The sequence below is a fragment of the Etheostoma spectabile genome, chromosome 10 (assembly GCF_008692095.1).
Source record: "Etheostoma spectabile isolate EspeVRDwgs_2016 chromosome 10, UIUC_Espe_1.0, whole genome shotgun sequence".
NCBI lineage: Eukaryota > Metazoa > Chordata > Actinopteri > Perciformes > Percidae > Etheostoma > Etheostoma spectabile.
This window is the reverse complement of record NC_045742.1, coordinates 3610162-3626684: the sequence shown is the minus strand read 5'-3', so window position 1 is coordinate 3626684 and position 16523 is coordinate 3610162. Positions and strand designations below refer to the sequence as shown.

General features: G+C 40.0%; 1 protein-coding gene across 1 annotated transcript in view; it reads right to left on the bottom strand.

The window, feature by feature from the left end:
* Positions 1–16523, bottom strand: part of cplx2b (complexin 2b) — a 57781-nt gene that overhangs the window by 29253 nt on the left and 12005 nt on the right. The gene's annotated exons all lie outside the window — the stretch shown is intronic.

The window sequence follows — 16523 nt, the reverse complement described above, 5'->3', positions numbered from 1 at the left end:
TCTATATTCAGTAGCCTATTTGGTCGCGAAGCCCTGTTGAGTAATCACTATAAATGTGGTGAGAACAGCAGTTTGTATCTAAGTAAATGAGTTGGTTATCTGAAATATACCTTTACTTTTTTTCTTCTGTGTGCCTTTCTTTCTTTACCTGCTTATGTGTTAGGTCATGTGTTTATTCCCCCCCCCCCCCCTTTTGTTGTCTTTCTACCCTTCGGCGTTTGGTTGGCTTGGTAATAGATCGGCGTGTGGAGGCGGGAGCTCTCGGGGGTGTGCATGTAGGCGGATGCGTGCATTTGTGTGTTTTTATGATGTTTTTGTTCATGTTTGTTTGATGTTGTTTTTTTTGTGTTTTGTTTTAGTTCCTTTAGACACACAAAGAAAGACTAAGTTAAAAAAGAAATGACTGATTTATAGAGTGTTTAAAGCTTTAGTGCGTAACATTTTGATATTAACAAACGTCCATTATGTTCAAGTCATTACCAAATGAGTTGACACAAAGCTAATTAAGACTATGAGCGCCACACAACTCTCTCTGGATTTCTCAAATATGTATATATATATATATATATATATACACACATACATTGACCAAATACATCAATGTCGATATTGCGGTGATATTGTAGTGTTGACTATTGGTGCTTTCACAAAATATTTACTCAATGAAACCTGAATAATCATCAATAATGGGAATATAATGACTATGTGGGTAATGACATCACTTTACTGTAATGCAGCCTTTAAAAGCAGAAAAAGACTCCACTTGGGTGCCATAGCAATGTAACAATATATAAAATTTAAGATGATAACCTGCCTCATATATCTACGCCAATATAATATTGATGTATTGCTCAGCCCTGATATACAGTAGGATGTATACACACACACACACACACACACACACACACACAGTTAAATAACTGACTGGAAACCAGAAGCTCTGGCTTGTATATTTCCAGAGACAAGGACATTAAATCCTGACTAACCCACATCTCCGTCCCGTGGTTGTTAGCGAGCGCCAGAGCGTGCCACGCCATCAATGAACGATAATGTCCTGACTCACTCTGCTGTGGAGACAAACGTCCCCTCATCGCACAGCCCAACTGCAGCTTGGACTATTGACTCGTGCAATGTTCACAGTGTGCAGTAAATCAGAGCGTCAACGGGCACGTTTGTGCTCCGACGCTCGCATAAAGACAAGAGGGAGAAGAATAAATGAATGGAAACAGCGTTCCTGTTCACACACACTCGTTGTTGTTGTTGTTGTTCCATCTGTTGCTGTTCCTTCACGTGGTTTCCACCTGCCAACATCTTTCTTTTTTCTATTCTTTAATTCCCTAGAGTGTGGGATTAAATCTGGGATGTTGGAGCTCAAGCCAAACATCTTACCCACCTACCTTTAATTTTAATTTCATTCAACCCTTAGAACAGATAGCAGAGCCTGTGGGATTCAATTAGATGCAAAATAGTGTTTTCTTATCATTTGAAGAGAACATTGTAGATGATTTAACTGTTGAATAATGATATGCTATACCCGCATCTGTATTTGTACCATTATCCTTGTGTATGTAAAGTTTGTGAAATGTTTTTGATATGTATTAACCGTTGTGTTGTCTTCCCGTTAACCATTAACTTGTCCTTCCAGGTCAAAATTGAATTTCATTTGTGCTTTTTCCATGTTTCTTTTCACTTTTTCTGATTTATTTCTCACTTTTCCCAGCTTTTGGCGCTTTTAAAAAAAAACTGAGCTGATTTAATAACAGGTTTTACACTTATTCTTGGAATTAATGGTCAACAAACCTCATTCATATCAAATTAGACATACGTTTTTAGTTAAAAAGGCAGGAATTATGAATTATTTTGACTTGTAGTTAAGACCAGAGGATGTTGAGTGGATCACAGATGGGTAGATGTCAAAGTTTAGTCCTGATACTGTTTGGAAACCATTAAAAAAAAAAAGAACTCAAATGCTATAAGATTAAGTAAAACACCCAAAATGAAAGTAATCAATGTTACCTGAAGAACGTAAGGAACCATCCATGTTATTTTCGGGCAATTTGGTTGAAAGACATCCAATATTTCTGATATAAAACACTTTGAAACGGGTCCATTTGACCCGAGGACGACACACGGGTTAATACTTTGGCAACACAGTGACAAGGCAAATATCTCCATCTTATAGACGTATATTATAATTGTGTCTAGGGGCGGCCTCCACCCAGTAAGAGAGTTCGATCCATGTGGGCTAGATCCTGCAGCAGCCCACAGCTCGAGTCCGACCTGCGAACCCTTAGCTGCGTGTCATCCCCCCATCTCTCTCCCCCTTTCATGTATATCCACTGTCACTACTATAAGAAATAAAAGGGAAAAGCTCCAAAAATGAATCTTTAAAAAATTATTTTGTCTATATTGAGCCCTAGAATTATTTTCTTAATTCATGAAGTTGAGGGACTTTTTTAAATTGTGACTTTTAATACTTAGCATGGGCCAAGCTTAAAAAAACAACAAGCTGGACTTCACATAGGGCCTTTTGTCAGACCCTATGTCATGGATGTGTATTAATAACTGGATACCAGACCTAAAGATGGCACATATTCAGTCCAAAGAGAAACATTTGCCTGGCACGTAAGCCCAAAAATGTAAAAATCTTCTGTGTTTTCTTCCGTAATATGCGACCCAGGATATGTCCAGTAGTGTTTCTTCTTTCTTCTTCAAAAAGATCAGAAAAGAACAAGTTATATCTGACCTTGTTTGCAGTTGGAGGTGTCCTGTCAACAGTTTTACAGACTTTCTTTACAATCCTGGTCTATGGTGAAAAGGATCTCCTGCTGCAATACCACGAGTGGCCACTGGGGAAAGAACTGGTTTCAAGACTGAGCAGCAGCAGTGCTGTATCCAGATCCTACTTTACCCCCTTACACCACCTGCCTGGTAAATGTTGACATCTCTCAAAAGTGACATTTTAAATTTCTACTGTAACTCCCCCTTTAACCCTGATGACATCACCGGGACATTATCAGGGTTATCTTTTCAGACATGGCAAAGCCGCTCCGGGCAACCAAAAACATTAAACTGTTGTTTTCCCAGGTTGAGTCTTATCAAACATGACTAGGAAACTCATTTTATGTAGAAAATGTTAAATAGGTGGAAGCACACTCCCTGGACAGACATAACACACACAGTATCTTACATTGAGACAGAATTACAATTCATTCTACAAAAGTCTGGAAACAGAGGGATTAGTGCTTTTTTTCAACTTATTTTTAGATAAACAAGTCTTTTAGGACTCGATAACAAACACAATGAAGGTTTGAAGGTGTAGGTGATGAGGCAGACACACAGAAAGAGAGAGCAGAGACTCAGACTCATAGTTGAATATTGTGTAATTAATGGAGCAATTAGCTGCTACAGTACAGCGCCCGACTCAGACATCTGTTCACATGACAAACAAACCGCCGTGCGGGCCGTCAACCATTTAAACAAAACACCCAGACGCAATCTGCGTTCAATTCAAACAAGCTGAGGCTTTTTTATTACGACCTTTACCTGTATTCATCCGGCACTTCCTCTTTATCCTGATCCTGCTCCACAGGTTCTGTGTTTACCTTTGTGCTAATTGTTGGATTATAACCTCGTTAAGAGTCATTTTAACAGATTAACCCTGGTGTTTCAAAGTGTTTTATATCTGAAATATTAGATTTCTTTCAACCAAATTGCCCCAAAGCAACATGGATGATTCCATACAACGTTCTTCAGGTAAAATTAATGATTACTTTCACTGAATTTTTGGGGTGTTTAATTTAATCTTATAGCATTTTAATTTTTTCCTCAACAGTATCCGGACTAATCTTTGACATCTTCCCATCTAAGATCCACTCAGCATCCTTTTATTTTAACTATTAGCTAAAATAATTCATAATTTCTGCCTTTTTATCTAAAAACATATGTATAATTTGATATAAATCAAGTTTGTTGACCATGAATTCCAAGAATAAATGTAAAACCTGTTATTAAACCAGCTCAGGTTTTGTTTTAAAAGCGCCAAAAGCTGGAAAAGTGACAAATAAATCAGAAAAAGGACAAAAACATATATATATATATATATATAAAAAAAAACTTTTGTACTATGCAGTACTTCCAAAACAATGCTGAGTTTTTTTTGTTGATTGTTGCGCTCAAAAATCTTTGATTATTCGCAACGTTTCCCTAAAAAATGTGATGGAATATGAAGGATATTTATGCAGTTTTATGCAATGACATTGCAGGAACTTGCAAAAACTGCGGTTTGATGAAAAAGAGAGTGAGTTTGTCTTGTCTTGTAATTACGTCACTTCAGAACGTTCCCATGGCAGCAGGGGAAAATGGCTGCTCTTGTGTGAAGTAAACAAAACATTTTCAACTTTCTGCTGAGATACATGTGACTTTTTTGCACCGAAAAGGCAGGGATTATGAAATCATGCAAGCCCGGCATTATTTTGCACAAAAAATCGACTATTTAGGCGGCAAAAGTGGGGCGTATTGGAAAAAATGTTCCCCCCCCCCGCATAGATAAATAGACTTTGGCTGATTATGCATTGAATAATGCGATCACATAATCATACTCGCGTTTTTCTGGAGGGACTGACTATGGATCCTTTTTGGAAGACACTAACAAATGGACTATGCTGCTGTTTGGGTATGAAGACAAGTTAAAAGCAGAGTATTTGAAACGTTAGCAGATGGCGACCGCCAGAGTGACAACGTGACAGAAAGATGATGTATGAGGTTGACATTTTTTGCAGAGTTAAGTGGAGGCGGCGCCTGCAGTCATCCATCAAGCTCTAATCTCTGTGGCGGGAATATAAATCTAAGATTCCCATGAACAAGCAGCGTAATGAACTTTAACCAAACGCTGTTTGATTTGAAACATTGGTTGGTGTTTTTTTCATTTATGCAAACATAGTGAAACATTAAACCATACCGTAGGAAACACAGGACGTTGGTTTTGGTTTTTGGTTTTAGGCTTTTTTTCACAAGTCACACAATTAAACACAAAAGACATCTGCAGCTAAACAACAGATAAGAGAAACATCTTGAAGTATTCTTTCTGCAAAAATGTCGAAACCCGCTGGCTAAACCAAAGCAGATGAGGCTCTTTCAGAGAGAGTAAAACTCCAAAAACACCAAGTCTTCTTTGCAAAACGGCTAACGGAGCGTTTCCTGGAACAGATGAACGAGCATCCTCGCATCGGCGTAGGAAAAAGGGGATCGATTTGCATGAAACGTGTAAAAGAAAAACAAACAGACAGACACTGAGCGAACAAAACCAACGAGTGGTGATGAAGTGGAATCAAACAGCAGGTGACATTTCCAGAGTGAACTCATTCAGCCGGAAGACAAAAGAGCCGAAGAGACAAAAGATCCTCCGACGCTGCCGACACGATTCGGAGAGACGCTCTTATGTTGACATTTAAGCATCTGCTGGTATTTTAACAACTGCATTGATTCAGAATGATATCCCTCCATCCCTCCATCCCTCCATCCATCTATCCCTCCATCCATTCATCAATCCATCCTTCCATCCCTCCATCCCTCCATCCATTCATCCCTCCATCCATCCCTCCATCCCTTCATCCATCTATCCATCCCTCCATCCATTCATCCCTCCATCCATCCCTCCATCCCTCCATCCCTCCATCCCTTCATCCATCCCTCCATCCATCCCTCCATCCCTCAATCCATTCATCCCTCCATCCATCCCTCCATCCCTCCATCCATTCATTCCCCCATCCATCCCTCCATCCCTCCATCATCCCTCCATCCATTCATCCCTCCATCCATCTCTCCCTCCATCCTCCATCCATTCATCCCTCCATCCATCTCCTCATCCTCCTCCATCCTCCTCCATCCCTCCCCATCCCTCCATCCATTCATCCCTCCATCCCTCCATCCATCTCTCCCTCCATCCCTCCATCCATTCATCCCTCCATCCATCCCTCCATCCATCTCATCCTACCCATCCATCCCTCCATCCCTTCATCCCTCCATCCATCCCTCCATCCATTCATCCCTCCATCCCTCCATCCATCTCTCCCTCCATCCCTCCATCCATTCATCCCTCCATCCATCCCTCCATCCCTTCATCCCTCCATCCATCCCTCCATCCATTCATCCCTCCATCCATCCCTCCATCCCTTCATCCCTCCATCCCTCCCTCCCTTCCTCCCTCCCTCCATCCATCCCTCCATCTGGTTTTCATCCCCACAAATCCTTCTTTTGCTCTGCATATTCATGTTTATCCATCCAATTTCCTAAGTTTTTACATCAATAATCCTCCATCCAGGGCTGTAGTCAAGACCACCTTTGTCGTGTCCAAGACAAGTCCAAGACCAAGACTAGTCAAGTCCAAGTCAAGACTGAGTCAGAGTCCAGGACAGAATAAAGATCTTATGCATGACAGTATCATGACAATCATTTGGGGTTTCCCTTTCCCTCCAATATTATTATCAACATGATAAAGACACCTGGACTCGGTCGAGACCAAAAGCCATATTGGGCAAGACCAGAGTCCAAGACCGGACTCGAGTAGGCATTTACTCGACATTTAATTATACTGCTGGTATTTTAACAATTGCATTGATTTAGAATGATATCCCTCCCTCCCTCCCTCCCTCCACCATCCATCCCTCCCTCCCTCCATCCCTCCATCCCTCCGTGGTTTGAGTCCGAGTTAAGACCGAGTCCAGGATAGAAAAAAGGTCTTATGCATGACAGTATCATGACAAACATTTGGGGTTTCCCTTTCCCTCCAATATTATTATCAACATACTAAAGACACCTGGACTCGGTCCAGACCAGATGCCATATCTGGCAAGACCAGTAGCCGAGACCGAGACAAGTCTGAGTCCATAGAAAAACTGTCTCGAGTCCGGACTCAAGTCCAAGACGGGCATTCTCATGTGTTCGTATGATATTATTAAAAAAAACATGCAACAATTGGTAGATCCTAAAAATTACAGCTGATCGGTCACATGACCGTTACGTTTGCTGTCCTTAACCCTCGTGTTGTCTTCCCGTCAAAATTGAAAATCAACCCTTTTGTTGACGCTTTTTATCGATGTTTTTACTTTTTTCTTACGTTTTTGTCCTTTTTTTCAACACTTTCAATGCTTTTTTTAACGTTTTCAACACCACGTAACACATTAACTCTTCTTCATCCATCCATCAGAGCATTAATCTGTCAATTGGTTTGTCAATGTCCATCAGAAATCTCTCCACCCATCCGCTTTCTTCAACCACATCTTTCTCTACATCCTTCACCCATTCATCCATCCTGCTTTCACTTCATTAATTTGTCATTCATTTATCTGTGTCATCCATTCTCGACTCTTTCCCCTTTCCATTCATCCATCCGTCATCCAGCCATGTATCTTTGCAGGTGTTTTGTTAGCCACTTAATCATCCAATCCCTCCATCTATCATCTACCCCACTGCTAATTAATCCATCTATTAACCAATTTACCATTTTCCTTCTTACAGCTCCATCCCCTACCAACTTTATCTATCCATCATTCAGCCTATTTCGTCATCCATCATCTTTCACTTTACATCTACCTTACAATCCATCTATGCATCAAGCTACAGTATCCTTGCAGCCATTAATTTTCCCCTTTATTCTGGCTCGTACCTGATGGACAGAGCTGGTATGAAGCTTGACATCCGGCGCCTTTCTCACATGCCGGATTTCAAGCATTCGCCTCTCCTTCCGCTATCTATTTGGCAATGGCACCATCGCTGTATCCAGGGCAAAGCGTCGCAAAAAGACGATTGGTTTAAATAAATACAGACAATTCACAACTTTTCCCCTCTATTCCTAAATGTAACCTTGTGTAACCAGACCATACTCCAGCGCTGACACACCTCTGCCAATGCAAACCTTTTCTCCCTTTAATTCAGCATCAATTCGTTTATTTTCCATCCACCAGATATTTGCATGTGTAATGTTGAACAGTAACCCTCCTCAGCCAATCTATCAGCCCACTCATACACACAATATACAATTCTTTTATCCACCAGTAGCCCTTTTTGTCGGTCCAAAATCAATGATTTTTTTGATATTGTTGGTCATCACAGTTTTGTGTTCCTCTGAAATCACAGACCTATTTTCTTAACTTATATAGCTTAAACTTAAATGAAATCTAAATCTGAACTAAGACTTTTGATTGGTGCACCACTGTTATCAAGTTAAACTACATATGTGAAAATGGAAAGCTTGAGAAGTTATCAGTAATCAGCGTTCTCTATAGGTTTGTGGAAGTCCACCAGGGACCAATTACAATCATCAGATCTGAGAAAAGTCATTTATCGAGTTTCGATGCTCACATTGATTTTACATTCAATCGGCTTGGGTGGTGCGCAAAAATGAAAGCTAACAATCTATTCTATGACTGTAAATCCAGAGACAACGGGATCAAAGTATCCAACAACGCCAAGAAGTGACAGCAGAATTTGTTGCCACTCTTCTTTTCCTGCCTCATGTATGTAGCTGCAGTCAGACTTCGCCCCCTCCTCCCCTCAGGCGGCGGAGGACGGAGGGGGAGGAAACAGGCTACAAATCACCAACGAGGCATTCGGCCATTTGTCTTGCGGTTGGGTGACTGAAGGAAGAAAAAATAGGAAAAGAAAGGAAAAGGATGGGAGGTGGTGCGGGGAAGAGGGGGGATTTTAAAAGAGGATGAGGGTAGCGAAGAGAAATGAGGACAGAGGAAGGGAGCGTAAAAGGGGGGGAAGGTGGCAAAGGAAGATGAAGAGAGGAGGCGCTAGAAAAAGGAATTGTATGTGTATGAATGTCAACGGGTGTAGCAGAAGAATAAAGCAGAAGAGAGGGAGTTGAGGGAAATGGAAGAAAATACTGACAGAGAGAGAGAGAGAGAGAGGAGAGAGAGAGAGAGAGAGAGAGTAAAATGATAGATTAAGAGGAAGTGACAGAGGGGGAGAGAAGAAGAGAAAAAGAGGACCGACGAGGCTGTAGTTGGAAGACACAAAGAAGACAATCAAGGTGGAGAAGAGACAAGGAGAGTGAGAGGAAGGTGAGAGAGAGAGGAGACGATGTACAGGTGGAGAGAAAGGTGCCGGCAGAAAGAAGTGATAGAGGTAAAAAGAGAGAGGAATGAAAAAGCTTTAGATGATGCACCATCTCTCTAAAGAGCCATGTGCTGCTTCTGGTAAGATACGATTCAACAAAAATAAGCTTCATGCTCCAATGATACGAAGCAGGAACCGTTTTAAATACTGGAACACTACTTCCAAATGTCACAGCTGAGAGGAAGTGATGATGATGATGATGATGATGATGATGATGATGATGTCAAAGTGAGAGGAGTTATTTTGGATATCTAGTGTCTGGAAAGTAGCTCATTTGTTCTATAGGCAGAGTTTGGTGACGGACACTTGAAGCACTTCCAGGCTCGTATGGACATGAAACTGTCCTGGTTGAGTCATCAGTACGATAGTGTCACAAAGCTCCAAAAAAAGCCTCTGGAAGGAGCTTGTTTTGGTGGAACATGTACGTTCAAAAGTAGAAAACTCTGATTGGACAGATAGTCTAGCTAGCTGTCTGGATTTGTAATACTGCACAGTGCCCTGCTACGCCATTAACTACTACAAAGAACTACTACAAACTACTATTTTTTGTGACCGTTATTGCCACTCTTCATTCTAACCCCAACCGGTCGTCAGACACCACCTACCAAGAGCCTGGGCCTGGGTCTGGGTCTGGGTCTGTCCCAGGTTTCTCCCTAAAAGGAAGTTTTTCCTCACCACTGTGGCCCTGTTGCTGCTCTGAAGGAAACTACTAGACCTGTTGGGTCCTTGTAAATTCTGGAGTGTGGTCTAGACCTACTCTATCTGTAAAGTGTCTTAAGATAACTCTTGTTATTAATTGATACTAAAATAAAATTGAATTGGATTGGATTTACCCTGCAGAGACCTGAGGACCAGGTAACCATAGCCCTCGTGAATCCACCGGAGGTTAGAACGTCGACACAAAGGAAGAGGAAGGTGACGGACATAACCAAGTGGAACGTCTATATCCACAATGTTCCACTTCCAGGATTGCTCAGGTGCCACCAGAAATCCCACCGGATGTCTGTCACCTTCCTCTTCCTTTGTGTTGGTGTTCTTACCTCCGGTGGATTTCTGAGGACTATGGTTACCTGGTCCTCAGATCTCTGCAGGGTAAATCCAGACCACTAGCTAGACTATCTGTCCAATTGGAGTTTTCTGTTGCACGACTAAAACTACTTTTGAACGTACATGTTCCACCAAAACAAGTTCCCTCAGTGGCTCCGTGCGGCGCCCATGACAATTCTGATTGGTTTAACCCTGGTGTTGTCTTCACTTTGGGACCCTCTCGTATCCCTCGGGTCAAATTGACCGGGACTTATTTGGGGTTTTAAAAACAATTCTGAAATAAAATCTCACTTCATAATCTATTAACAAATATTGTCTTTATCTCAATTTCAAACAGCTGAGATAACATCTATGTTTAGGGAATGCATCAGTCTCTACTAGCACACTATTAAACATGGAAGTGGGGTTCGTTTTTTGTCATAAGGTTATAATTCATGTTAAAAATCCACTATGGAACAACATAAGTGTCATATCCAGATTAATGTTCTGAATTGAGTAAAGAATACATGTTTATCACAGGAAATAAGGAAAGGACGCTGATTTTCAGGAAGAAAAAATGTATATTTGTATCATTTTTCTTCTTGTAAAAATTTGAAATGGGTCAATTTGACCCGAATACCATAGAAGGGTTAAAGAAATGCCAATAAACCAGAGCACGTTTTCGTCCCGTCCCTGAATGCTACATGGAGCAGCCAGACCCTTCTTCAGCTCGTTTTGGAAGAGGGTCTGGCAAAGCAAGACTACTGTACATTGCCATTTAAAAAAATATATAATTATAATTGTGACAATGAAATTAAAAATAGTTATAAATGCATTTTTATGTAAGAATGGACCACTCGGCCCCGGGCATCTTCACATTATCAAATCTAAAAAAAGAAGTTTGGACACCCCAGGTCTAAAGCAAGGAAACGTCTAACAACACAGCAAGCAAAAGGACAAAATTCAAAGGTGAAAACACTGCAGCGAGAAGTACAGGAGACCAAAAGTCGGCAGTGGGGGCTGAAGTTGGACTGCTTCAGGATACAAAACAGATCCAACTTCTTCTAGTCTCCACCACTGAGCAGCATTGTTGTTTTTTAAACAACTGGTTGTCAAAAAATGCAATGAAACTGATGTACAGCGCTTTGGATAGACGTGTCCATCAACTGGAGGAGAAGCAAGACGAGGCACTGAATTAGTGATCATCACGCCGTGTGCAGGTCTGTGTTTGCACTCCTCAGAGAGACTAGCGCTTCATAATGCATGGAGAGCTGAGAGGGTTGTCTTCAGTCGGACCGTCTGCTCCCAGATCTGGGTGGAGGGACTTCCCCGAGTCCCGGCAGACACGTCGGCGTTCTGCAGCACCGACCACGTCACGACGCCGTCGCTCCAAACAAGCCCCACTGAGGAAATATGGGTTGAAATGATATGTTTCCCAACGTTATTCTTACTCCTATTTAGTAGAATGGTAAATTCTGCAATTTCAATAATTCAAAAAGTACTTTTTCTTGTTTATGGATTAGTATGATGCCGTGTTAGGGCCATGGTTGATAAAAAATTACCTTAAGGAGCCGGGGGAGGGGGGGTAATTCAGAAGGACATATTATTTTTTTCTTGGAGAATATCCAAATTTGTTTCAGGTAATTTTATAACTTGAGTCTCAGAGAGATCAAATGTTTTCCTTGTGCATTCACCACTTTAATCTCAGAGAATATCCACATTTCTCATAAATGTAGATCTTTACTATCAGAGAACATTCATGTTTTTTCTCATAAATGAGAACATTCATGTTTTTTCTGGTAAAGTTCTGACTTAAACCTTAGAGAAAAGTCTTTCTCAGAGTAAATGTATCAGAGTAATGTATCAGAGTATGTATCAGAGTAAATGTATGACTTTAATCCGACTTTTGCCCCCTCCCCCGGCTCCATAGTTATTTTTATTTTTCCATACAATGGCCCCTATAATTTATCGTAGATGTAAGTCGAGGACAATGTGTGGGACAAATTGCAATTTTGATCTGATTATGTCACTAAATAACAAGTAGAATGACTATAAAAATCCGCAAAATTGTGTGCCAAAATCCTCGTAAAAAACTTTGTGGTTGTTGTTAAAACACATAATCATGACTTGTTGGCTCACCAGGCAAAAATATTGTTTGATAGTTAGTTTGATCTAGTGACTCCTTGGTCCTAAATATGCTATTTGTTAGGAAAGAATTAGGCAAACCTGCCTTTTAATATTAATGCATCAGACCTTGACAGCCACTGTCCAAACGTCCGTGTTTTACAGGTTCAGAGTGAGAACAGGTTGTTTTTTCACACCTGCCTAAGACTTTTGCACAGTACTAAACCACTGGAACTTATATCGTTACTCTGTAAGTATACGTCTGGCTTCCAAGAAAACTACATTAAAAAATAAACGTACGTAATCATGACTTGTTGGCTCACAGGAGCAGCGACCCTTAGCAACGTCGAAGCTTAGCAATCAGTGTGTGGGGGGGTGGGGGGCGTCGAAAACGGCCAAGACCCAGATAATCAGACACAGAGCGGTCACATTCACTGGTATGAAAATTGGCCAAAACATTGATATATACGATTGTTTATTGTTTCTTCTTCAGCTGTTTTTTTTCCGTTTCAGTACAAGCGCTCTCTGCAGCCTCTTCTTCCCTCCATCGGGGTTAAGAGGGCTGTGGTAAGTGGCCAGCGGCATGCTGGGAGGGTGGGCGGAGATGCTGTGTGGGTGGAGGACTCGCTACGCCTGCCAACTGCTCGAGTACAGTGATGAATGTTGCCGGGAGATGGAGAACAAAAACAATGCAACTCAAACCGGGGGGAAAAGAGAGAGAGAAGAGAGCTCGGGGTTGTTATTTTACCTCTTTATTCATCATCTGTATTTGCAACTACTGATTTATTTCATCCTCTCTTCGGTCATATTTTTAATGAATTGGCACAAAATGATCATCGTTCCCCAGACGACGCATCCCACTGACTCTGATCTCTGACTTTTCAACAACAGAGGCTCGTATTTGAGGTTACAAGTGAAATATATATCTACTACTGTTGATTTGCGATGAAATTTGGTACACACCTTTGTGCAGTCCTCAGGATGAATGAGACTGTCCTCCTCCAAAAAACGCCCACATAAGTCGTTTATTCGAGCAGCAATTATTATGTTTATAGTTAAAATGTTTGTAAAAAATTTCAAATTGATATTCAAACTTTTCTTAGTCTCAAATGTTATTTTTTTGCTATTGGTATGAAAACTTTTTCTCATAAACATTTTTTTCCTCTCATAAAATGCTTTTTTTGCTATAAGTGTGATAACTTTTTCTCTCAAATATTTTTTTTTTCCACTCATATCATTTATTTTCTCGCATGTAATAATAATAAATAAAACACATCTCGCTCCATATGTAAGGAGGTGGGTTTTTGTATTTGGTATTCATCATCTGTACTTGCAACTACTGATTTATTTTATCCTCTCTTCTGTCATATTTTTAATGAATTGGCACAAAATGATCATCGTTCCCCAGACGACGCATCCCACTGACTCTGATCTCTGACTTTTCAACAACAGAGGCTCATATTTGAGGTTGCAAGTATAATAAATATACTAATATAATAAAATATGTATCTACTACTGTTGATTTGAGATGAAATTTGGTGCACACATGTGTGCAGTCCTCAGGATGAATGAGACTGTCCTCTTCCAAAAACGCCCACATAAGTCATTTATTCAAGCTGCAATTAAGACGTTTATAGTACAGATGTTTGTAAAAAAATTGTATTCAAACTTTTCTTAATCTCAAATGTTATTTTTTTGCTATTGGTATGAAAACCTTTTCTCTCTAATCTAGCTCCATAATCTACCTCGGGGGGGGTGGAGGGGTCAAACAACACAGGACCTTCACCCAGGAGACCGAGTGTCCCTGAAACGTAACTTTTTGTAACCCCACCCACCATCATTTCCTAAAAGTCTTGTTACAGCGCCGCATCACAGTTAGCGCCGAACCACATTATTGAAAATTGACTGAAAATTGAAGATTCCCGTCCCTAACACTCTAACGCTAAAGGAGACTTTTTCTGTCATACAACGCCGAAGGCACCTGACCACACGCGATGGGATTTTGATTTTTTTTTTAAATTGATAAAATAACTTGTGTGACAGAAAAAATGTCATAAAAGACAATGTCAATAACAGTGGCTAAAATGTAACAATGTAAAAAAAAAAAAAAAAAGACACAAATGTGAACAATGTCAAAAAAAAAAAAAAAAAAAACAGCTATTTCAAAATTTGGAAAAAAATACAACCAAAATTTCAAAAGCCTTAGAAGAGTCGACACCACGTTAAAAAGTGATGAAAACATTTGGGAAAGACAAATAACGGGTCGAAAAAGACAACCAAAACGTTGATAAAAAAAGGTTTTTCATTTGAAATTTTGACTCAGAAAAAAAAAAACTTTTGATTTTTTATTTTATTATAATTTATTAATCCCACAGGGGGAAACTACACTTTACACTCTGTTGTTATTACACACATTACACACGGGGGGGGGGGGGGGGGGGACAGCCACTTTGAACAGGAGGAACAAGTATTGGGGATTTTGTTTTCAGACAGATTAGAAAAAAAAGAAATGACATAATGTCAGATTTTAGCCTAAACCACGATGATTAAACTTAACCAAGTTTAGGCTATATGGAGAAGATCAGATATCACGGTATTCTTGACCAAATACCTTGATTTTGATATTGCGGCGATATTGCAGCGTTGACAACTGATGCTTTGACAAAATATCTTCACACTTAGATTTAAGATAAATAATCTTCAGTGATGTGAATATAAAGACTTAGTGGGGAAAAGGCAAAAAATATAAAAAACTAAAAAAGTCGGGTACATTCAGAAAATGACATCACTTTACTTCTGAAGTAACAGTACTTTTACTTGAGTCACATTATTCTGAAGTAACAGTACTTTTACTTGAGTCACATTATTCTGAAGTAACAGTACTTTTACTTGAGTCACATTATTCTGAAGTAACAGTACTTTTACTTGAGTCACATTATTCTGAAGTAACAGTACTTTTACTTGAGTCACATTATTCTGAAGTAACAGTACTTTTACTTGAGTCACATTATTCTGAAGTAACAGTACTTTTACTTGAGTCACATTATTCTGAAGTAACAGTACTTTTACTTGAGTCACATTATTCTGAAGTAACAGTACTTTTACTTGAGTCACATTATTCTGAAGTAACAGTACTTTTACTTGAGTCACATTATTCTGAAGTAACAGTACTTTTACTTGAGTCACATTATTCTGAAGTAACAGTACTTTTACTTGAGTCACATTATTCTGAAGTAACAGTACTTTTACTTGAGTCACATTATTCTGAAGTAACAGTACTTTTACTTGAGTCACATTATTCTGAAGTAACAGTACTTTTACTTGAGTCACATTATTCTGAAGTAACAGTACTTTTACTTGAGTCACATTATTCTGAAGTAACAGTACTTTTACTTGAGTCACATTATTCTGAGGTAACAGTACTTTTACTTGAGTCACATTATTCTGAGTAACAGTACTTTTACTTGAGTCACATTATTCTGAAGTAACAGTACTTTTACTTGAGTCACATTATTCTGAAGTAACAGTACTTTTACTTGAGTCGTATTATTCTGAAGTAACAGTACTTTTACTTGAGTCACATTATTCTGAAGTAACAGTACTTTTACTTGAGTCACATTATTCTGAAGTAACAGTACTTTTACTTGAGTCACATTATTCTGAAGTAACAGTACTTTTACTTGAGTCACATTATTCTGAGTAACAGTACTTTTACTTGAGTCACATTATTCTGAGGTAACAGTACTTTTACTTGAGTGCATTTTTTGGCTACTCTACCCACCTCTGCCTATAACACACATAACCAATGTGTTCATGGGTTTTTGGGTAGATTTTGTTATCAGGTCCTTTAAAGATCCTGCGGCAGCAGCAGCCGTTTTGCATCAAAACAGCGACTCGCTCTCATTCTGTGACTCTCCCATTGTCCGCTCCATAAAAAGCTTGTATCTAACACTGATTCTGATTCATGACCCGTTTCTGTTTCAGGCCTCGCACGGTGAAATGAGACACCGCTGTCACGCTGCCAACATTGGGCTCAACAGTGAAGCAGGGGAGGGGGGGGGGGATTTGCCCCATTTCCTGTCACTGAGACACCGACAGCTCGAGGAGCTCCATGATAAACGAAGTGACTGCCGGGTGTTAGACAGGACATTAAAGGGGACCGAAACTCGCCTAATGCCCCCGTTATACGGCGACTTATGTTATGTTATGTTAAGCCACGCAGTTGAAGTGAAGAGCATTTAAACCAGTGT